The sequence below is a fragment of the Vollenhovia emeryi genome, unplaced genomic scaffold, assembly GCF_000949405.1.
Source record: "Vollenhovia emeryi isolate VEMERY1.0 unplaced genomic scaffold, V.emery_V1.0 DF939173.1, whole genome shotgun sequence".
Lineage (NCBI taxonomy): Eukaryota > Metazoa > Arthropoda > Insecta > Hymenoptera > Formicidae > Vollenhovia > Vollenhovia emeryi.
This window is the reverse complement of record NW_011967193.1, coordinates 876588-882341: the sequence shown is the minus strand read 5'-3', so window position 1 is coordinate 882341 and position 5754 is coordinate 876588. Positions and strand designations below refer to the sequence as shown.

At 49.7% G+C, this 5754-nt stretch overlaps 1 protein-coding gene across 2 annotated transcripts in view; it reads right to left on the bottom strand.

Annotated features, from left to right (window-relative positions):
• Positions 1–5469, bottom strand: part of LOC105563641 (stAR-related lipid transfer protein 13) — a 280578-nt gene extending 275109 nt beyond the window's left edge. For both annotated transcript variants that reach the window (XM_012015394.1, XM_012015395.1), the window contains exon 1: positions 4426–5469. The gene's annotated coding sequence lies outside the window, so the exon portion shown is untranslated. The remainder of the gene's footprint in view (positions 1–4425) is intronic.
• Between the last annotated feature and the right edge of the window lie 285 nt (positions 5470–5754).

Genomic DNA, 5754 nt, shown 5'->3' with positions numbered 1-5754 from the left:
ATTACCAAATGATTACCAAAAGTGATTACCTATGATTACCAAATTGTCGCTTACTACGGAATAGTGGAAGTCTATTTTTAGTAATAATTGTACAAAACAGGAGTTGCAAGAGAAGCTGCCTCTCTCCGCCTGGCGGAAAATAACTCGCTCTCCCGCCTTGAATTAAGAAATCGAGCGTAGCCATTGTCGGCGTAATACGGGGAGCTTTAAGTTTCGCAATCGCATTACGACTATTTACGACCGGCGCGATGACTGCTCGCTTTATGCAAATCGCCGCGCTGCAATTCCAGCGAGAAGTGCGAACGTAGCGACTGTACACATGAGTAATCCCTATCTATTACCGCATAGATTTTTATCATACACAGTTCCTGTTACGAGCAAATTCGAGGGGGAAACCGCTGGCCAAGATCTTGTACACCAATGCCCATTAATGCCCAGTGGACATTACTTTATCTCATTATCTTATTTTATTATCTTATTTTATCTTTCAAATGCCCCAGCAAGGCCCAGTGCCCAAACTAGTGCCCCAAAACTGCCTAGTATTGCCCAGTAATGTCGCAAATCCGTACACCACAATGCCCTCAGCGGTTTCCCCCTCGAGTAAATCAGAAGATGGTATTTTTAATCCCTTTACGTTGCGTTCATCTCGGAAGAGCTGTTGAAAAAAAAAATTTTGGCGTTTGGCTTTCGAAGTGTAAACGTCTTCCGACGATCGATTATTTAACAAGCGATTGCTCTGCCACAGCTTATTTGTTGCACTTGCGGTTAGAATAATAACTTTCGAAATTAATCAAGCGTCGTATTGCGTATCCACCGATTGCGTCAAGTTGGCGTATCGGCAACGTGACCCGCCCATCCAATATTCATCGAGCGCGCTGCGGAATGAATTAAAATTACTACGGTGTAAAATATTTGTGTCGTTATTCCGAGAAGCGCGCATCATTTTGCTGTACTAATCACGTACGAAATAACAATGCACGGCGATCGCTCCGCGTCCACTTGCTCGTCCGCGACGATATTATGAAGTAAGCGTAAACAAACACGCTTCCTTTAATACGCCTTGAAGGCATCGATAATTTTCAGCCATGCACCGCGGTATTCATTCAGAATCTTATCGGGCACGTTGCACGAAAATATTAAGGCCCGGTTTTTCATTTTCTGGTTAACTGTTAACCAGAAGTTAGTTAGTCGACCTTCCATTCTTTTTCTACACTGATTGTGAGAAATAGTTGGCGCAACATTTCAATAACTTTTTTCCTCAGTGTATGTTATTATGTGGGAAGAGACAGAGTCGACTAACCTCCGGTTAGCAATTAACCAGGAAATGAAAAACCGGACCCAAGTGTCACTCGATTCCTTCGCTATCATAGTAGAACAATTTCTTAAACAAATTAGCCGTCGTACGAGACGTACGTGAGATTTAAATGAGATTTAAACACGGGTCAATCGAAGACATTAAAATGTTAATCCGTCGCTTACGATCAAGTGAAAAAGTTACGATCGCAAGTTTGTATATTCGACAGGCGTCGCGTCACACCACCGCCCTGCAAATCAACGTACGAGGAAACGCGAGGAAATGAAAATAAAAGCTTGTCTTCTCGCGAGGCAGGTAGCGCGGCACTAGACACGCGGAGATTTAATCAGCCGGGACATTCCACGAGGATGATGATTTCACGGTGATGTCACCGCGGCATCGAGCGGAATCGTAATCAGGATATTTCGCCTTCAAGGATACGGGCGCGCGCGCGCGCGCTTCGGCCGAGTGAGTTGCCGACCAGATTACCGATCGCCGCAACGATAAAACGAACGATCGCGAATCACCGTCGCGTCGCGTCGCGACGCCGTCCCGGGACGCGACGTGCCGGCGCTACCGGCGCCTGTAAACAACGCGCCTCGCTTCCGTCACTAATTAATCCGCGATATTAGTCGATCGCGGCCGCCGCGCCTAATTGGACGATCGAACGATCGGGGACCACGCCAGGTCTAAAGGCCCTGCGTCCACGATGCTAGAGCACGGTCCACGTTCTAGTTTCGAGAAATGTGTAGCCAGTCGACTCGCGGCTATTCCATAAAAGCTGCAAGTTGATTGGCTCCAAGCTCGGGCAACGTGGACACAGGCCTTAACGATCTCGCCCGGTTTCGATCGCCGAACTCGGCGGCGAGAAACGTTATCTCTTATCGACCGTATGATTTGAGCCAACGGCACACGATACAATTTTTCCTACTGGATTGCTTACGGGAGCCAATCAGGATGCAGTTCGAAGCCAACGGCACACGACACTATTTTTCCTACTGGATTGCTTACGAGAGCCAATCAGGATTTAGCTTGAAATCAACCTGATTTAAAACTCTGCATCCTTATTGGTTCTCGCAAGCAATCCAGTAAGAAAAATAGTATTGTGCGCCGTTGGCTTAAAACTCTGCATCCTTATTGGTTCTCGTAAGTAATCCAGCAGGAAGAATCGTATCGTGTGCCGTTGGCTTAAGATCAGGTGTGACTTAAGGCTGAATCCTGATTGGCTCTCGTGCACAGTCCAGTGGGAAAAATAGTATCGTGTGCCGTCGGCATTATAAATAATTTGCGGCCGGGGCTCCGCTCCAATCTAAATTTCGCGTTCGTCGATAAATAACGCCGAAAATTGCGTTTAATAGCCGGTCTCTAGACTCTCCTCCGGCTGATTATTCTTCCGCCGGTCGCTAAGGTATAATAAATGACTTACCGATTGACGTCACGGCGCACATTGCACGCGTGTCGAGCGAAGGAGAGGGGAAAAAAACGGAGCGCTTAAGTTGCGTATTTTATTGTCAGACCGCAACGTTAACCAGTTGTCATAATCCTACGCGGTATGCGCGACTATTCGTATTTATATTTAAATAGCTGCTCAATAAATTGCATTTGTATCGACGAGAATGCCTCGGCGCGCAATAGAAATTCCTCCGCGAGAAAAATACCTTGTAGCCTGTCAGCGATTATGATACAAGTGTCAATTAATCAATCCAAGTTTAATGACCCGTGACGCAAGATCAAGATGCAAGGTAACCGTCAAGATTTTCGGGGGTGAATCGAGTAAAACTCAATTAACCGCATTCTTTTTTCCCCCGCGACTATCGGTCGAGCACGTTTGAATTTCACTAACAATCTTGGGATATCAACGGAAGCTCATCAAGCAAACAAGATGAGGCAATCGAAGATAAAACGTTTTCAAACGTTTCGGAAACGTTTGCCTGTCCGATTAAGAGGAGACGACGAAAACGGATACACTGACCGAAAATTATTTTTAAGCTAAGTAAATAGATTTACTTAAAATTATCTTTTTTACTGAAGTAAATATTTATTCTATTTAAATAACGATATCAAATTTCAAGTAAATCTATGTATTATATCAGGTAAATTAATTTCAATGATTACGTTTTCTACATATAAAGATTTCATGAGATATAGAATACTATTTATTAAACGAAGTAATTGTTTCTGTTAAAAAAGAAATCAAATTTTCTTCGCTGCGAAAATTGCAATCTTAGTAAACATTTTGTAGAATTAAAATGAAACTCTTCGGTATTTAATAAATACTTAAATTAAAACAATTCGCGTTCTAATTTGTTTATTAATTTTTAAATTTAAGTTAATAAGCTATTAGGAGCCGCCCGATGAATAACTTTCTTGAGTGAAGTAATATTTTTCTGGATTAAGACATTTTTTATCAGTGTACCGGCGCTTCGTGGATACTTGGCCAATCGCTCCTGGATTTTGTGCTTTTACCGAGGGATAAACCGTAGACTAAAATCACGCACGCCAATGCCCACTAATGCCCAGTGGGCTTCATCTTGTTATCTCATTAATTTTGTTTTATCTAAATGCCCCAGCAAGGCCCAATGCCCAAACTAATGCCCAGAAAATGCCTAGTTACGCCCAGTAATGCCGCAAATCTCTACACCACAATGCCCTCGGCGGTTTTCCCCTCGTCCAACCCAGTGAGAAACGATTCGTCGATCGACGTCGACACCGTCGAATTGACGACGATTCGACATCATTTCGACGTCGATCGACGAATCACTTCTCACTGGGAAACGCGACTTCTCGCTAAGGCCCGGTCTACAATGAGTTGTTAGTCGTTGGTCAGAAGTCGGAACTATATGTCGGTCCTTTTTCTTCCACCCAGAAAGGAAAAGGATCAACATATAGTTGCGACTTTTGACTAACGACTAACGACTCATTGTAGACCGGGCCTAAAGGACGCGAGAATTAGGAGCAAAACGCCACACCAGCACAGCGCACGACCTTTGGCACGCGCGTTTTACTCCGATTTTTCAGGACGGAGGGCGAGGATGCCCAGACTGACCGAGGCTCGTCGGCCCGAGCTCGCATTAGAGAGTCGAGTACCCGTGGTCGACGGGTACGGATTGGAAAATGAAGGAGGTACTCACCGGAGGATTCACGGCGACGAGGCGGTGCCGCCGCGCGCGTCCACGTGTCCAGAGGCGGCGCGCGGCGTAGTTAAAATTCACTCGTGGAAACAACGTCGGCGAAAGCCGCAACACCGGGTTGACGCCGCACCGCCGCGGCGTCTCCGTTTCGCGATTCCCGCGCGATCGTATCACCTATACGGTCACTCTCCGCCGCCGTCTTCCTCTCACGGGCCGGCCTGCGTTTCCGGCCTGCGCTTCACTTTTCCGCGAATAAACGCCGCGGCCCGCACTTCCGCGAAATCCTTCCGAGCGACGGGACGCGACGGGGATTCGTTTTGCCAACGCGATACGTCACGTCTCCTCTCGGCTTCGCACTCGGCTTCGCGCGAGACGTGCCGCGAGAACTGTCGTCGATGCGCGCGCGCGCGCGCGCGCGCGCTATATTGCCGGAGCGATTCGATTCACGTCGGCGGGCTGAAGTTAGCCGCGCTCCGATCACACGCGCGGCGACTCCGCGTTCGCCGATGACCGAAGCGTACGGTCGTACCCCCGGGTTCACGTCGGACGTCTCACACCTTCCGAGTGGCACGGGGGATTCCTTTTCAACTCAACAGGAGCGCGAGAAGAGCCCGCGGCGTTGTTGTACCTCGCGGCCGTCACGTGGCCGCAACTGTTGGCCGCCGCACTTGTTGATCGTCGACCGCGAGAGAGCGACGAGCGACACTCGGACACCGCGCCGATCGCACCACCTACGCGAGGTAAGTCCGATAACCTTGTGTGTACGCTACGAAGGGCACTGCCGACCGGTGTTGTCTCGCACTTCCGTTTCGCGGGACGTAACTGCCGCGCGCGCCGGAGACGGAATCGCGGGAGGAGACGAGATCGCCTCGCCTACCCGTCGACGACGTTACGTCGCGGACGGTGCTCCCGCCGTGTCGCCAAACACCGCGGGGGTAACGAGAGAGAGAGAGAGAGAACGCGCGCACTTGGGAGCAACGGCACGACGCGACACGACCGCACCGCCTACGCGCGCGCGAGCGATGCGTTCAAATCGAATTAGCGCCACGAAATGCGGGAACCGACTCCCGCGGCCGCCACGGCGAGACTGAGAAGCGACAGCGGCGTGCGCATGCTCGGCACGCTTACCGCTCCGGACCGAGCCAGTCACGAAGTTCGTCCCTTCTCAGTCGCTCCCGCGACGTGCAGCGTCGCGCACCGCGCGGGCCTCACTCCCTCGCGCGCCGCCCGCCCCTTCCCCTTCCCCGTCCGCCCCGCTCGCCGTTTCCGCGCGCGCGCGCGCGCGCTTCATTGAGAATCCTTATCTCCGCTTCGTCCTAACGTCGATTG